A 19,088-nucleotide genomic window follows, 5' to 3' on the forward strand; every position below is an offset into this window, starting at 1 on the left:
GGAGAGGGCACCATCTATGAGAAGGGATGGCAGCAAAATTAAAGGATGTGGGCCATTGGGAAACGTCATATGAAACACTTGTAAACCCTTTCTACCTCCCTTAAGTCCAAAAGTGCCAGAAGCACTGCTGTGTTGGCTTGGTTCTTTTGCCATACCACACCGCAGACTGGTCAATGAACAGACATGCAATTCAACACGGAATGATGGGTATGCAATGACTGAAGTAGTACGTTGAGGTGGGTCGTTATTTTACTGTTCAAATAATTTCCTGCTCAAGTGCTGCATTTATTTTTTTGTCTTTTGCAGCATACTCACTAAAAGACTGCCAGGCAATATAATTGCTAATTGATTCACAGTGTATTCCTTGCTAGACCAAATGAAGATGCAACTTATCACAAAACTATAAACCTATACGTACTTAAAAGGTGACTTGTTCCCGTACTTTATTCTAAATTTGTATTCTCCTTAACAATCTTTAACAAGAGATCCTGGATAGGCAGGCTTGCAGTCTTCCCACACACAGTACACACCTGCCAGGTTTCTCATCACATAAAAAAAAAATATTTGACATTCCAAAACAATAAATTCAGTCTAGTAACAACTAATCTTCCTTTGTGCCAAGATCAACACCCAGCCAAGTTTAAACGAAAGGCATTATCTAAGACAGTCTGAGGACTTCAGTAATAAAAGTTCTGATGTGGAAGAGAACTTACAAAAGTCTGTGCGCGGTGTCACACTAGAACAATCAATTTATTGAGTTTATGCACTCCCTTCAATTTTCGATCGGCATGAGATGTAAAATGACAATCTGAATCTGGGCACAAGTTCTCAGAAGCAATATTAATGAAATACATCCATAACTATTAAACAAATTCCCACAATACCAACGTGGCAAAATGCAGCAAGATAAAATTTGTCCCCAGCTGTCCCAAGATAAATGTTTTATTCAAAATAGCCATTGTCATAGTCCTGATTTAATAATAAAATAGGAGGCAGATGGTGCTCTACTCACACATCACTAATGTACTAGCTATTATAGTTAGAGTACAACCTAAACTAGTCCTGATCTATTTGTGAGGCTACAACCATGCAGTGAAAAGAGCAAAGGCACTATTAAACCAATCGGATCACTGAGGTCTACAACTCAACACGCAAGCCACTTAAAATCTCACGAGAAGAGACTAAAACAGAGACTCAGAAAAATATGCAAAGAATGATTTAATTGGCATAAAGACTTATTATTCAATCAACAATAACCCAGCAGTGTCCTCTGTTACAGATGAGTTCCACTCGATTCCAACCTATCCTGCTTCACACTAATGAGCCCGAACAAGGTACTAGAAAGGGCCACTAAAATCAAAGGATGTGTCCTACCAGTGACAATGTTTTTAAGAAAATGTTTCACCATAATACTGGAAGAGGTCTTCTTCCAGCATGGGAGACTAATCAAACCTCTACTAGCAAGCTATTATCCCTTTTCTTAAGAAGCCATCAAATGACACCCTAGGATCTGGTGGGAGGTCTGATTCAACTCTTACCAAAACACAATAGATCTGTGAATTGACCAACTCTGAAGCAACAGGAATGCAACATATGGAGCGCTTTGTGGATTTATGTATATACATTTAGAAAGGCTATTGGTAAATTATTCAAATGCTATGTTTGTAATGTACTCCCATTTCTTTGTTGCCATCATAAATAACCACGCAAATAGGCAATTGTAGATATAAAATAAATTACGCCTGCTTTATAATAAAGTTCAACCCACTGAATACAGTTTCACACAAGTGCTAGATATTTGTTAATATCGCGGAGGCGTTTTTAATTATACGGTTAAACAAAATGACTTCAAACTGCTTAAAATGTAATTGCATCATATCCTCAGTGAGAGGTTTACTGCTTCACAGTTAATATTTTACATCTCCAAGTCATAAAACCCAAAATAACTGTATGAATAACAGGATTAAATATAATCATCTCAAAAGGGATAATTAAGCGCTTCAGCTGCAAATTATATTTTTGTAATCTTGCACTGATTTGGAACCCCTGGGAAAGGAGGAATGCCCAATAAGGAACAAAGACACAGGGTAACTACCAACTAAGAAGAACGGTGGAAACTGATGAAGGCACTCACTGGAAACAGAAACAAATGTACACCACTGGGGAGGTCACTCTAAAGACAAACTAGATTTCTCTCTGCGATCGAATTTATGCAACTCGATAGAAGGTTCTCTGCCCTCGTTAGCGCTACATCGCTATAAAAATTGTAAAATATTCACAGTACAAATATAACCGAGCACATGCCTCACAAATGCATTTTTCCATAAAGTAAGTGACTTCAGAAAACGACAAATCTGAAAAAAGCCGATCACGTGACCCAAAATGTGCACTGTTACCAAACGTGGTGCTCTGAATAACCGTGTCCCGTTTGTGCCCAACAAACGCAAATACACTGGCCATTAGGTTAGATTCCAACCACTGACATACAATAGTAGACACACAGACCCCTAATTCATTTAACAATGTTACACATGGAGAAAAAACACGTTTTAAAACAACTGCCCGTACCAAGCTACAACTTAAAATGTTACTGATAAGGTAATGCGGGGGAGAGGGGGAGGGGCTGGCAGCAACGGACACTGGCTCCACTAGCTTATATTATAATGAAACCTATTGTGGATTGCTGTTTTGCCGTACATCGAGTAACTGCCTGCTGAAGCAATAATAGATATTCATTTAACGACTGTTAAACGTACATAAGGTCAAAAAAACATAAAAAGGGCAACCTCCAAAAATAAGCCGCGTGCTGATCATGCAAAGTTGGAGTGCCCGACTTTATCTGTTGCTCAGGCGAGGTCGTTGGTCTGTTCTCGGCTGCAGATATATCTAGCCCAGTAATCCCCCGGATAAACCCGACGACGCCAGCATCCAAGCCCAGGCACGGGGTTTGTTATCTGCTGCTTTCAGCCGGGTGGATACAGAGTTCACACATCGCCGCTCTCAGCAGAGCAGATAGGAGGCTCGAGCCTCATTTCATTAGAATGTACAAGTTCACAGAAAAGGAAGGAAGCGCCGCCTCTCAAAACAGGAAGTACTATTTCACATCACTAGCAAGCACGCTGATGGCGGTGAATTCTGAACCATTCAAACGGGCTATAGAAGAATGAACAGGTAATAGAAGCGTTTCAGAAAGGATCGACACCGATGGAATGAGATCCCAGTGAACAAACGTTGCAGTGCAATGTAATCGTATTTAAATAGTGCTTCATAACCTTGAACACTGACTTAGCGCATTTGTGGAGGAATTGACCGCTCTGACCCAACTCTGAGGTGAATCTGTACTCCCGTCCTTCAGTGGGTTTCTGGTTCAAACAACTGGACACTCTCCTTAAAGAGCCGATACTGAATTGAGGCCGCCATAGGGTTTCTCTGGAAGTCCTTAAGCACCCACCTGGGCGAGGGGGCCTCTGATTTCGAGCTGTATTACCTAGCAGTCCAGTTACAATGGATCACTCAGTGGCTTGCTGGTGCGCATCAGGAAGAGCTGGGCCCGGCGGGACTGGACGACCAATTAGGGTATACCGATAGCAAAACTGCTCAGCAGGAAGGTGGAGATATCGCAGCCTGGTGGCCTTTTGACAGTGGCAATGAAATATTGGAGGAGGTGCCTGCGAAGGACCACAGGGACTCACCTTTACGCACCGGCACCATCATTAGTAGGATTCCCACACAGAGACAGGCTTTCTATTTTCAAGGACGGGCAATCTGCTGCTTGGCCAGACGCCGGGTTAGTAACAGTGGGGAATTGCTACCAGGTGGATACATTGTTTCCATTGGACGAGTTTGTGGTGCAATACGACTTACCCTCAGGCCATTTCTTAACATATGAAGCCCTGACGCGCATCTTTGGAGACCTATGGTCCAGAAGCCGCGAGGAACTGGAGACACATGCAGTCTTACAGCTCCTGCTGCCTATGGGTTCGGCTAGACACCGAGTGAAATGGCTTTACAGGGCTATGTCGGGCATGGTTCGAAAAACCGCTGGTGACCATCAGGGGCAGGCGGAAAGCACTGCGGAGGCATGAACTTACAGAATCAGATTGGAGCAAAGCCCTGGTGTATCCCAAAAGGGTTTCTCAAAACATGAGGTTAAAGTACACACAATTGTATTATGTCCGTATGACATACCTGACCCCCCCCCCACCCCACACACTCCAGGTAATTTATGGAGGAGAACCTCGGAGATGCCCGAGAAGTGCTTTCCCGGACACAGACTTTGGGCATATGACCCAGACCTGTCCCCACTTGTAACCCTATTGGGAAGCAGTGGTGAGGACTCTTCAGGCTGCACCATTGATTGCACCTTGGAAGCCTGCATGTTGGGACTGTTGCCCAGACCTCAGAAACAAAAGATGAGCTCTAGATCTGTGGTCTTAGCACTGGTACTGACCAAGAGGCATACAGCACTGAAGAGGAAAGCTGCAGCTACCCCATGATTCGACCTATGGGTGAGACAGGTTTCGTCCCAGGCCAGAGCACACGGGAGAGAGCCCTTAGTAAGTGTGAGAAGATGGCCTGGCATATGCTGGTCCTTAGTTATAGTGGCCACCTTGCACCAGTCCAATTCGACTCTTATGGTAGATAGGTTTAAGACAACCTTTTAAAGAAAGCGATCCTAGTGGTAGCTGTGGAGAGCAGCCTTCAGGCTAAGTCTCTGAGGAATGTAAAGCAGCCTGTTTTACCTTATAATCTCTTGAATTACCAAATGAAAAGGACACCACACAGGTATATATATCAAATATATATGTATTTATTCTTAGATACACTCTACTAATCTCTTTATGAGATTAGAACCCAGATACACATTCAAATGTCAACACTTCTCAATAAATTAAGCACAAATATGGCTGTAGCCCTAGGGGCGTACCAGACCATATACTAAAAAAATGGGTTAACAAACTCGACTTGCAAAATGAAAAGGCCTAGGGTCTTGGGAATCGCTGGGGCTTCACTTCTGCAGTGTTAGCAGGTAAGTAATCAGCCCACGGGAGACACGTGCAGTGTCTAAACACAGCCGTGGGTTTCCTATTGGTTTCAATGGCGTAAGTCGCGGTTTGTATTTTAAAGTTTTAGGGCACTTCGGAGAAGTCAACAAGCAAGCCACTTACAGGGTAAGTATTTCGAGGGCCAACACGCACTTGGGCACCGGAGTGCACAAGTTACCTGTTATAACCTGTTGTTGTTGTTGGTGCATCTTCCTTTACCTCACCCAGGGAAGCCGGGTGCATAGGTGTCTTTTGGTGTCGGGTCGCGATGCTGTTTTCAATGGAGATCACTGAAGACTTGCTGCGTGTGACGACTGGAGAGGTGTCCGCTGGAATCCAAAGGGATTGAAGTTGAAGAGGACCTGAAAATTGAGGGGACAGTGTTCAAAGTCACTTGCCAGTGACCGGTGGCCAGCAGGATGGATGACCACTGATGTCGCGTCGCTTCAGGCCGTCGATGGTGATTTGTCTCTTTGCTCATGAGGTCCAGGAGAGATCGACTATGACCAGCAGCTGGATTCGGAGGGTCCCACGACGTCTGCAGCTGATGACGTTGTCGGCAACCGGATTGGAGCCAACAAACCTTCGCAACTGCAAGTCTCGTGTGGAGTGAAGATTGACGATGATGCAGACCAGCAAGGTCTGATGGACTTACCCAGCGAGGGTAAGTGAGGGCAGGCCCGGACCAACCAGGAGAGCCCTTGAAGTCGATGAGAAAGTCTTTGGGTGAGTAACTAGCCAACGGGCAAGCAACCGCGAAGACGCCTTTGCAGGAAAAGTTCCACAGGAGCCCACGGTCACTCGGGACGGGGTAGGCCGCTGATTTTCGGTACCAGACCTGCTAGGGACTTGGACTACAGATGGTCCAAAGCACAAGTTCGTAGAACGTTGTTTAGGGTTTGCACTCGAAATCAGCATGGTTCCCTGGTATTGCTGTTCCTCATCACTCGCGGGGTCCAGATGCCACAGCTTCACTGGGGACTCAAAATGGCCGTCGAGAGGTCAGGAAATCCGCTTCAGGGGACGCAGGGACTTCGGCAGGAGCGGTGAAGTTTGAAACCGTTGATCAAAGTTACTGGTGCCTGCCAAGCAGGGGTCACTCCTTGACTCCAAGGGAGATTCTTCAGTCATCCAGAGATAGTGGAACGTCGAAAGGCCAGGATTCTTCTTTGTAGAGCGTCGTCCAGGGTTAATCTGAATTGCATTGGCAATGCTTGGTATCTTATAGTGAAGATAGGGGAGGGACTAGCTCTATGACCACTCCTCTAGGAGGGTCAGGGTAGTGGGCGGTTACACCCACTTCCCTTTGTCCAGTTTCGCGCCAGAGCAAGGGTAGGTTGCCCCTGAACCGGTTTGAGCTGGCATATGCACAGAGGAGCCTACTGCTCCCCCAGTGCAGGACTTCAAAGCACTCTGAGAGTGCACCCACCCAGCTCCAATACACTAAATCCTGACTGGGAGGTGGTGACACCTCCCTGTGACAGGATACCTTTTGTTGGGCTTCCTCCACTGTGAGTTTCGGTCAGCAGCAGGAGGGCAGCCCAGTGTCTGTGCTGGTGGCATCCATTTTGTGATGCCAGGGCTCTAGATGATTCTACCGTTTAGTACTGTGGGTACATGTCGTCCCCTCTAGAAGGGTGGGATCATACTCCCACACCAGTTACTAGTGTGGGTGTATGATTCCAAGTTGTTTGACACCAAACACAACATTTTTTGATGCAGTCATTCCAAAGTTAGCATTTACTGCGAGGTTATACTGCACTTAAGAGTATATGGTTTAACCGCATCCACAAACAGTAGCGGAGAATAGACTCTGCCAGCTGCAGAGGGGTCCTGCTCATGCAGAAGCACCCCCTCACATAGTAAACCAAGCACCCTGCCCTCAGGAGTGTTAGGGCCTGCAAGAGGGGTGACTGATAGGTTTATATGTGTGTGTGTATGGTGAGATATAGAAACCTGTACCTCAGTGAGGAGTGCTAACACTACCTCACACAGGCTGCAGTAGCAGGCCTGTGGTGTCAGATTGTGAATGCTTCCCAGGGGTGGCATAATACATGCTGCAGCCCCTGGTAGGCCTGTGAAGTACCAATGCCCTAGGTACCTAAGGTACCATATACTAGGGGCTCATAAGGTACCACAGTATCCAATCACTAGTGCATCTAATATGCACACCAAGATATTTTAGAGAGATCAGTGAGACTGGGGCCCCGATTAGCAGGGACCCAGCCAGACTATAGTCAGAAACCAGTGTATACATCAGAAAAAAGTGGGGGCAACATAAGTGCAGATCCTACTCTCCTACAGTAAGGATGTACGAGGAATCCGGCGATAAGCAATTGTAGGACTGTGGTCCAAGATACTAAAGGCTTGGGAGCACCCAGGGGAGAGTACAGGTATTCAGGAAGAGGCCCAGGGTGCTTAGCCAGGGGCGACAGAGAACGAAAATGCTAAGGACACTGAGGTGGTGGAAGCTGAGGAGGAGGCAGATGCACACTGAGGGGATGCGACGGACTGTGCTATCTCACGGTTGTGCATTTTGTCCCAAGTTACAGAAATTGAACTCACATCTAGGTCTGGAACTTGCACCCCCCATCCGCCGCCTCTCCTTCTGCTGGCCAGTGGTTTGGGTTGGGACATGGCAGACTGGCTCCTCCCTCCCCCATGGCTGATGATAAACAACCACCCAGGAGGGGTTAGTTTGTGGACTCCTGACCTTAACATACTGGTCCTAACGATGACCCCCGAGAAAGAATGTTTTGGCTAGTTTATAGATTTTAATGTACTAACCAATATAGACTCCCTAGTTGATGTTCTATTGCACAGTATTATGGGCTGCACCTAAATTTGGGTGTACCTCTAATGTATGTGGGTGCACTGACAGGAAAACATGTTTCGCTAGATGGTGTAGTGAGAGACCTAGGACGCTGTGATAAGACAGGCATTGTGTGTTGTGTCGGGGATGGCTGTTGATAACCAGCTCAAATGCTATCACTCTAATTTGGGTACTTGATACTACTCATGGTATGTACGGGAATGGGCTGGCTGAGTCAGCGGGTATCATAAGTTTCAGTATTGCCTTTTAATCGCCGACGTGCAGCAATGTTCCTTTTATGATGTCTAATGAAAGGTTGCATTTCTGTATCCATGACTCGTTGCTTCAAAATGATCAATACGCATATGTTAAGGAGGGTGGGAGCACACTGCCTCACAACCCAGCACTCAATTTTGCCCTATGCATCATGGTAAAGGCAGTGCATGATAAGGGCATCGAGTTGTAAGGATTGTTAATTTAAAACAAACGATTGGATTAGGCAAAGAAAAGCATTGACTGAAAAGAAGAATCAGGGTGGTCAGTTCCTTGCAAAATTCATAGGGTTACAAGGAAACACTTCTGAATTGCAAGGAGGAGACATTTAGGATGATCGGAATTTGACTAAATGTCGTCCTGCAGAAGTGGGGGATTTATGTGCAGACAAGTGAATAGATGCTATAGGAGGACAATAAAAGAAGCAAAAGGAATGTGGGATAATGAAAAGTGGAAAGATCTCCTTGATGCTTGCAGGTGCAGGAATAGCAAGCAATTCTGGGACACATACAAATGGGACGGGGGGGGTTATCAGAACGCCCCCAGAATAATGTGGCCAAGGACGCGTGGGTTGATCACTTCAAACCGCAGTATGCAGCCCCCAGTGATGAAGTAAATTCTGGTGCTACTTACTTTCATGTGTATTATGAAGAAGCAATATTTCTTTTAAAAGATGTGGAACAGGCTTTAGACAAAGTGATTAAGGGCAAAGCTCCCGGTATGGATGGAATCCCTGCGGATGTGTTTATTGGCGATAGACACCCATGGTGCAGGTATATCATGCGCCTTGCAAATGCAATCGCCCAGGGCGCTGATATCCCCGATTCGTGGAAGGGTGCAGAAATAGTCCCTGTATTTAAAAAGGGGGACAAGTCTATTGCGGCCAACTATAGACCAATTAGCTTAATAGACTCAATTCAGAAGATTGTGGCCCGCTTATTCCTACACAAGATTTTATTATGGTCTGAAGAGCAGGATATTCTAAGCCCTGTGCAAGCAGGCTTCCGCAGGCGGATAAGCACAATTGACCAAATCTTCCGCTTCGTCATCTTATATTGGAAGACGGTAATTTTGGGTAAGGGCGCACTATACGTGGTATTCGTGGACCTAAAAGCGGCATTTGATTTGGTCCCACGAATTAAACTTTGGGAAGTTATGCGGGAGATGGGACTTGCACCAGAACTTCTTTCTGTAGTCATTCGCTTGCATGAGGGTAATGTAGCTCGGGTCCGCTGGGGGGGGATGTAGGTGAGGTAACGGAAGACTTCCCTGTTGGCAGGGGTGTGTCTTGGCGCCAACCCTGTTCTCGCTCTTTGTCAACGGGGTGGTCGACTTTCTCTCGCAGACCCCCACTGATGCACCTGTCCTGGCTGGATCACGCGTTCCAATCCTCATGTTTGCGGATGACACACTGATTATTTCCAAGACCCAAGTGGTCTACAGAAGGCACTTGGACGCTTTGAAGAGTTCTGCAAAATGAGGGGATTGATAGTCAACACTGAAAAAACTAAGTTTATGTCTTTTAACGCACACAAATCTTTTAGGGGGAAAATCCTTATGAATGATCTGCCCTTGGAGGAGGTAACCTCCTTCACATATTTGGGTATTACAATACAGAAGGATATGCGTTGGGATTCCCAATTGGATCGAGCGGTATTATCACATAAACAAAAATCAGGTGCTCTCTTAACCAGATTTAAAAGCTCACACACAAAACCAATTTCACCAGTCCTTGAAGTATATGGGACAATGGTATTGAGTACTTGCTTATATGGGTCGGAGCTCTGGGGCTTTAGTAATTTGAATAAACTGACGACGCTTGAAAATGCATTTTTACGTAAAATTACAAGCCTCCCTGCTAGCACACCGCTGCGCCCTTTGTTAGATCTTGGGATAAAACCACTAGTCCACCTTGTGAAGCTTCGTCCACTACTTTATTGGCGCCGGCTCTGGTGCACGGACGAACTTGTACACTACAGGAGTGGCTTCAGTGACATTAAAATCCGATTTATCACATAACATGCATTGGTTGCGTAGTATTAAGTCCCTCTTGGGTAGCATTGGTTTGATTGAATTATGGAATGACCCATCAAATGCTATTTTCCCTTCAAAGGATAAGCTGAAAGCTATATACTGGGAATGGGTTTTTATGATAGAAACTACGCAAGGACTCTCCACTCAACTAACAGGTCGCTTTCTCGATCTAAAAGTTAGTTCACTGCTTGAGAGGTACTGGGATATAATAGAGAGGCCTTCTGACCGAAAGTTGTATTTTCAGCTACAGGTGGGTACCCTACCGGTCGCAGAATTCACCGCTGGCTGGTGGGGTCCCCAAAACAAAAGTGACAAGTGCTATCGATGTACAGAGGAACGCGAATCTGTAGAACACTTGTTATTTTTCTGCCCAATGTATACGCTACCCCGGAAAACCTGGATAAAACCAGTCTGTAAATTATTGGGTATCAGAAACTACCGCACAGCCCTTCGCATTTTGAGCACTGACACTGCTCCTCTTATCTGTATAGCAGTGGCTAAGTTCCTAGGGTGGGCCTGGGGCATACGGACTAAAGCCTTGAGATACGATGGCAATTTGTAGTAACAGTAATTTTAATAACGTGTTATTTTATTTTGTGAACATTCGCATGAGTTTTAGATTGTATAAGGAATTTAATTCTAGTTTTAAATTTTTTTAGGTAATTTATATGTTATTTGTGTTATGATTGTAATGTGCTTTTATGACTCAACTGTCGAATAAAGCTTGATTGATTGAATAGATGCATCGAGTTGTTGACCAGTGATTGTATGTTTATTTTGTTATCGGATAGTAATGATCATCTGTGCAGTTCATATATTAACTCATTCATCCATTACCAATGCTTTAGTTAATTATTTTATAATGAAAAGTTCTATGCTATGTTTAAGAACTTAGGGGCAGATTTAGAAGCCCCTTCCGCCACTTTTGCGTCGCTTTTCCCCATGTTAAAAGTGACGCAAAAGTGGCGCAAGGGGCTTGTAAATCTGCCCCTTAATGTTTACAATTTGTGATCTGGAAGGGTGGGGAGAGAATGTTAAGGGTGGAGGATTCAGAATGAGGAGCAGGAGTGCTGTTGGACATTTGCCGAGCCGCTGGAATAAACTCACCTTTAAGTGGGAGCTTTTGTGCTTGTGGATTTAATACCCTACACAAACCTGATATGAGAGTAAAGACATCACATGTGTATATGCACTATTCTTTTCACAAGCCAAATCAGCCTCGTTTACATAACCCCAAACCAACCGTCCAGCAATTAAAATTAGCCATCTCTTTGGTTTTAATTCCTATTTTAAAAATACTCATTTTTTACGTTGTTACACTTCTCGAACAAAATGTTTTCATAAAACAAGCTCAACAAGAATTTCAAAAAGCTGGTGAAAAAACAGTTTAAACACACAAAAAAGCTTGCTGATAAGAATATAGTACAAAATGTTTGCAACGTCCAAATGATGGAGAAGGATGAAATGGGGATTTCAAACCCTTAACTATATACATAATTAATCTGGCATTATTCGATGCCCCAAGATCGAGTGTGTGCATGAATACACATGCAAATACGAGATTATACACAGAAGTACGATTTTAAAACGCGGTTTCTTAGTTTTCAGATTCTCTCTGCGAGAGAAATACAGAGCATTATTTTCCAATCAACAAAACTTGTCAAGTAACAAGCTGCTCCGATCAGCCCACACACCAAGCCCACACAGACACTGAATGTAATGTGGTAAGAGCATGCTGCAAAGATGAAACTGAAGCGACCGCTGTCTCCCTGCTAACTGGAATCGGGAGGCAAGGCGAAGTGGGCGAGCACTGGAATTTTCTTGGAAATGCAACTAGAATTTTCCTGCGTCGACACATCTCACTATTAATCACCACATCCCACAATTACCGTCCACAAGACATACTTCAAGGTCCTTTTAAATAGAATGGGGTTATAGTTCAGTTAACAGCTCCGTGCGGGTTAAAGTCATGTGTTACAAGCTGGCAGGCAAGACTAAACACATCGATCAATCCCAACTATTGTCACTGAAGAAGGCCCAGATTATCAAAAAATAAGGCTAGATCCAATACGTATCACCAAGAAAATTACTATTTTCAACACCAACCCATCTCAAGAAGCAACATTTTTGTTTTAGGCACTTTGTTTGATTAAACTTTCTTTGGGAGTTTTATTACCAGTAACACGAGAGTCACATCTCAGCGCTCAAAATGCAAAAATGACAAAACAGAGGGTTATTCTGTCATAGTCAACATCATACCACAGGGACTTTAGGCTGGGAAGAGATTCGCTCTCCCTTACAGCTTTCAAATCCCTTCTGGTGCCCCAACAGTGACCAGGTTTTGTAAGGTGAGCTACATGAGGCCAGGGACACATTCAGATGACGGTCCTCCTGGTACAAATGCCTTCTCCGGGAGTCCGGTCAGTGCACAAGTGCTGCATGTGTCCAAAGCCAACCGGAGATTGAGGGGGGGTGTTGGCCATACAGGTGCGGTGATATCAACTTAGCTACGTTAGCGGAGTCTAGGAACTAGAGGATTAATGAGTGACTAAGTAACTGAAGTGGTGGTAGCGGTGGTGTGTGTTGCATTCTGTACTAATTAACAGGGGTAGATGATAGTCCGTTTAAATAAACCAAAGTGCAGAATTGTCAACTTAAGGCATGTAAAATCAGTACCTACATATGACATTTAAAAAGATACGAAATTAGGAAATTCAAGGACATAATGCAAAGACTGAACACATTTATGTACAGAAGGAAATTAAGTTGTGATCTCGTGAGTCTGTTCAGGGGATGGGGGCACAGGGCAAACAATGCCACTGGGACACATGCTGGTTGTGAGAATGTGCCTCCGACGTCCTGGTGTTCATTCTACTATGGCTATGCCGCCCCCCTCTGCTGCACTTGCCTTTTAAGGTCAGCAGTCATAGGCCTCCCAGAGAGGTCGCGTGGGAGGGCAAAGAATATGAACGTAGCAGCCTACCAACTGACAATTATTTACTGTGCAGTCCAGTGCCAGTCTTAATAAAAAGAAAAGTACTTTGATGTTACATCAAGAATAAAATATTACACACACTAAGGGGGGTTGAGGACAAGATTCTATGATCTCAACTGTGGGTTCAAGCTAAGTGCCCCAACACACTTAACGTCCTATCTCAGCTCCTATGGTGCTCCCAATATTTATGGTTCTACCTGGGATAACAGGCCACAGGCAACAAAAAGCAGAGGTGTTAATTAACTAAGCGACCACTGTGTTAAGCAAACTTGTAGGTCATTTAATTTGAACAGGAGCAAAAAGAGTTCACGGCAACAGTATTACTTAGCCAACAGTAGGTTAATCTTCACAGTTCAAGATACAGACTTCCCACTCCAGGCCCCTTCTTTGCTGCTCACAGGACAATCAGATCGGTGCAGCACTGGATGGCACACTTGCTGGCTTCTACTGGGGGAATCTTCAGGAGCAGGGTAGAATCGTGGAATAACTCCTCACTCAGGCAGCATCATCAAAGAGAACAGCAGGTCTGGTCCCTGGGTGCTTGTCTTCTGCAAAGTGCACCCATACCTTAGGGCATGTTCCCCGCTATGATGGCAATAAAAATATTGCAGGATACAGTGCGCATCAGACAGCTGCAACACGTCCCTTCGGATACGCTGTGGTGGTGCTAGACAGCATGCACTTGGTCTGGTTTTTAAGTTTCTTCATACAGTTTGCCACATGAACATCGCAGGGAGACTGGATGATCCAGTACATCTTGGGTTGGTGCTAGTTGTGGTCGCAAATATCAGTCAGCTTTAGGAGATGCGAGTTCACAGTTTAAAGTCCTGGAACTGGTTAGGGGTGGTTCCCTCTGAACTGGCATTTTAGTAGTAGTGCAGACACAGCCTTCATGCAACGCGATGGCTCTCACAGCCGGCAGTGATAATGCTGGGTCCAAGCTGGAGCATCCAAAACGCAGGCACAATGAAGTGTGAAGATTCTGCACCTTGTGGGCGATCATCAGTCTTCAAGAGCTAGCAATCAGGGACAAATCAAGAACTCTATAGCAATGTCTTCACTCTAAACAAAATCTGCTGATTCAGCACTTCTCCGGCACACAGTCCATCAAATGGCAGTGCTCGGGACAAATTAGTCAGCTATCCCCTGTTAAAAGGTTGCCATAAACCTTTTATGAGCAGCCCATGTCTGCATCCGCCCTCACTTCGGTTTCTGGATCTCCACCCAATAACCACTGCAATGGAGACAAATTTCCACTGCCTAGAAAAGTTGTATCCCATCCTCTATCTTGTACTATGCTAAACCGAGGGCAATTCTTAATGGATCCCACTGGTCTCAGCAGTTGGACTCTCGGCATACTCAGTCTTGCTACAATACGAGACACACACGCATCCATGCAGTGCTACGGTCTGCATCTTAAATCTCAACAGTAGTTTACATGATTGAGGCAGGCAGGCTGCCCACCACCCAGAAACAAAAAAAGTGTCTGGTGAGGAATATTAATCGGACCTTGAAAAATATACTAGCCCACTTGCTACTGCGAGTTAGATTTTATCAAGGCAAGCTATTTTTAGGGCCTACTAGTGCGGTCTAGTGAAAGACTCGAGCTGACAAAGAACAGGTGTTCTGTTCATTCAGAGAGTTAAGGAGCAGTAAAGATGCTTTTAATTCTTGTTTTTATGTTGTCACATTTGTTGTGCATTAGGTCAAATACTAGCTAATGTGTTCTTACACATTGTGGCTTATTTTATTATAATCCTGTAACTTCAGACAAAGAAAGAAAAGCAAAGTTAACTGTGACAACGGTGCTGGTGTACAGGCAGTGTGAAATGAAAGACTGTAGTATATGGGATTTTTCTAACACACAAGGTTTAAGTAGCTTGTAAATGAACAGGAAACATATTTCTTAACATATTTCAGCATTTAGGAAACCACTTTTATTTTTAATTCAGAAGTGTGGTGGAAACAAAGATAGGATCAAAAAAAATCAGAACACGTGGCGATTGTGCAAAATCTATATATTCGCTGAAACCAGATTTCCACACATCATTTGTATGCTAAATAGTTTTATCAGCAAAACCGCATGTCAGTGGCAATTTCAATGGAAACCCCACCCTGATGACAATGCTTTAGTGAACTAAGAGGCAAGTCAGGGGTCATGTGTACCCTTACGTGTGCTAGATTTTTATTATACACGGCACAAAGGTTTAGCCTACTCAAATCGACCAAAAGAGTTTTTGTACAGCAGACATGCTGAACTCACATATTTGAAGGTGCTCTCATATATAATAAAGAAAAAGGTGACTTGGCGAAATAGTTGACCAGGATCATACGATTTGAGACCAGTTTATGGGCCGAGAAGATTACAGTAAGGTCGAGTAGATTATTTAAATCACTAGACCTGCAGGTCAGGTAACATTTGTATGTTTTTTTGGAGGCCTGTTAAAAATCAATAAAAACAATACACTACCACCACTGCTTTATGTTAACAATCCAGGACGGGCACAGTTGTCGTATGTCATTATGAGGGAATCCTTGGGCAGCACATCTGGATCAAAGAACAGGTTGTTCTAGTTCAATGTACCATAGACAGGCCTAGGCCCTAGATACGCATGTTACCTGGGTAAACAGAAAGTCAAGCTATCAGTTTCACTTGCAGTCATGTCACTTAGGGGAGGGATATATGCCAATATACAGTACAGGGGACATTTCCGTCATAACAAATCCACTTCTCGAAATTAGCTTATATAAATTTGTACAGAATACAATAAGTTACCTAGGAGAGGGAGGTCAGGTAACACTAGCTAATCTAATGATAAAGTGTTAAAGGAATTTGAAAGCACTGCCAACAAGAGGGTTGTAGGAAATACCAAAACAGAAAAAAGAAAAATAATTGAGGGGTACCACCACAACCATTTTTTTTTTTATTCATAGGCATAGAGGGTAGTAAAATGGTGAATATAAAACCAAACCAGGAAGTCTTAGCACTAGGCCTGGGCATAGTTCGCTGAGTTTTGCTACGCAGAACTCTGCAAAGTTACAAAAAACCTCAGCGAAGTTCCGTGAGAGGCAGAGTGCAGTGTGAACTGCAGTTTGTGCTGGTATTCCTGCAGCTCGGGTAGAAATTCTACCAGAGCGGCAGCTCCCGCACTTACCATTCGTGATTGCGAACTTACAGTTTGCGAGCGGGGAAAAAAACTCCGCTGCACATTGCGAGGCGGAGTTTTCTGCACTCCACGGAGTGCAGAAAACTCTGCAAACTCAACGAACGGAGGGAAGTTCACCGTCCAGGCCTATTTAGCACCCTCTGATGTCAAGATGGAGCACCAGACAGATTGACAGTGATTACAAAGGAGAGCACTACAATTCAAACATTGAGACCGATGTTTAATGTTTAACAATGAGAGCAGATTGGTCAGTGCTCAGCTATTTTCTGACAGTAATGTGTTTTGACAGTCCTTGGAACAAAGGTGCCTGATAAAACTTTATCCTAAAGTGCTGAGTAGGCAATAATACATTAGCCCTTTGTCCTAGTTTCTCCTGACCCACGGATACCAAAGCTTAAGTGAGGGGCCCGGGAAGGCTAATCAGTAGGAATGAGAATAGGAGGTGGAGGTCTCCGGGAGTCATGAGCCCTAGCTGATGAGAATCAGCCTGAAAAGTCAGCCCCAAAAAAATACTTAAACACCCAAATTCCATTACCCAGAAGTAAACTAGGATTCCCACTTACAGAAGAATTATGTTTTTTAACCGTCAAAGGACTTGTCTGTGTACAAGTGTAAGAGTAAGCACACCTTACCAGACCTACTTCACAAAGAACAATCAGTGAGAGGCAGTGTCAAATGGTCACAGAAATTCCTATGGAAGGGCCCACCTAGCCTCCCTCAGGGGGAGCTCTAATTTCAGACTGCTAAAAATGTACAACAAATAGGAAAGACAACCGATGGCCACAGAATGTTGATTTGAGGAGTGATGGGTCAAAAACTCAAGCAGGAGTAGATTGTTGCAGAGCAGATCGTCAGACCATGACTCCCTCCGCTGATCAGAATGATAGTCTGCCATAGAAATGTTTGTTCTTACTATGGGGCTTTCTTGCCCTCCTTCACAGTGCACAGATGGGGCTGGGGTACTAGGCAAGGCGGTGGGAAAGAGTTCTGCACAGGCATTCAATGGTAGACCCTCAGTTACGTTTTTCTTAGAGACTGACTTGATAATTGTAGGAGAAGCCTTGAGCCTCTGTCACTTGGACAGCAGCAACGACCTGCTTGATGGCCTTTAAGACAGACACTTCTGGCACAAGTGAAGATATTTCACCTTGGGACACCAGACATATCAAGAGACTCAACACTTCTAGCTTGACCTCACCCCTGCTTCAAGAACTTCACAAACTCACTCTGAGACCACATGTCGTTAATGATCTGTTCAGTTGCCATCTAGGCAACTATATCCAATATGCCAAAATACCTGGCTAACAAACTCAAAACCTCAGGTGGCCAGTGGAGCACAATAGATCTTATTAATGCCAGATAAGAAAGATCTGGAGAAACATACTCACAAAGATCTAACTAGCGCAATCACATCTCCACTTTGGAAAGGAACTAAAACGCACAACTTCAAGAAACGCATCTAGTCTGAAATTGGTCACACTGCAAGCACCAGATGTGTTGTTGATTTAGTAACATGGCTAGGGTTGTGACCAGGTTAGCGGAAAAGGAGAGAAAGGGAAAAAGAGTTAGGATCTACCTCTCCCAGTCACTGTATTTAAGTTACGACCAGTCAGGGAAAAGCTTTCTTCCACTCAAGGAATATCAGGGAAATGCATTCTGTAAAAAACACCCTGGTTCCCTGGTATAGCCTCAAATCAAAGCTGTATTAGGTATTGTGTCATCATGACACATTGTAAAGATGGCCATTACTTTACTGTGAGAGTGGCATAAACTAAACTGTAATGGGTGGAGATTTCAGCAAGTGTGAAAATGACCCTAGAATTATAAGCCCTGTGATTTACAGGATATCGTATGTGGTAGTCAAGGTGATAATGGGCTGCAGTTTCTGGCAATTGCCAGAAAAAACCCAAAATTTTGAGTGAGTTTGTAACCACACTTTGGAGACGCAACTGTCATAGGGGGTCAGTATTTATTTATTATTGTCCTAACTTGTGAAGTAGCACTGTGCATCAATATACACTTCCACTATAACCGGAGATGATCTTCATACCCATACCATAGGAACCAAGAACAACAAGTCTAACACAACAGGATATAATATAGGCCTCATCCAGATAGCATATATGGCCCTGCTTCTAAACGTTCAACATCCCTTCAAGTTAAGTACTACACCCTTCAAGTTAAGTACTACACAAAAAAGCTAAGTACTAACCATACCAGTTAGTCAAGACAGGAGAATCAAACTGCCCCATCATCTTGTGCTGTGTGCCAACACTCCACCTGAAGAAAGCACCACTCAATCCAACATCCTTAAGTAACTATTAAGCCGCTGCTGGCATTCATACCCATTTCATTATTTTAAAAAAAGGGGGAAGCATTAATAACGTAGCACACCATAGAGCAAATACATTCTTGCCAGTCAGGTTCGGACCTAATCAGAAAAAGATCATTTTAAGGATTTAAATTGTGGCTCAAGCAACTTCAGGGCAGTCTGCATGCTCATCTTTCTCTTTACCTAGCAGCAGCCTCTAATACTATGGTGTATGACACCCTACCTGCTCACCTTATTGGGCCTCAGAGGGTCTAAACGTTTGTGAAAAAAGTATTTTCTAAATGACTGAAAATGAAGTATCAAGCTGTCAATTTCACTATAGAAAAATATAGTGCAGATTGTGCCCACATCCAGGGCTCCCTTTTCTTAATTACTACCATTGACATCTAAACCATTCACCTTTTAGGACTACTTGGGGGCTTGGGGCAGA

At 44.1% G+C, this 19,088-nt stretch overlaps 1 protein-coding gene across 3 annotated transcripts in view; it reads right to left on the bottom strand.

Annotated features, from left to right (window-relative positions):
* Window positions 1-19,088, bottom strand: part of CLTA (clathrin light chain A) — a 94,810-nt gene that overhangs the window by 65,619 nt on the left and 10,103 nt on the right. The gene's annotated exons all lie outside the window — the stretch shown is intronic.

Source organism: Triturus cristatus, chromosome 2_2, assembly GCF_964204655.1.
Source record: "Triturus cristatus chromosome 2_2, aTriCri1.1, whole genome shotgun sequence".
In the NCBI taxonomy this organism is placed as follows: Eukaryota; Metazoa; Chordata; class Amphibia; order Caudata; family Salamandridae; genus Triturus; species Triturus cristatus.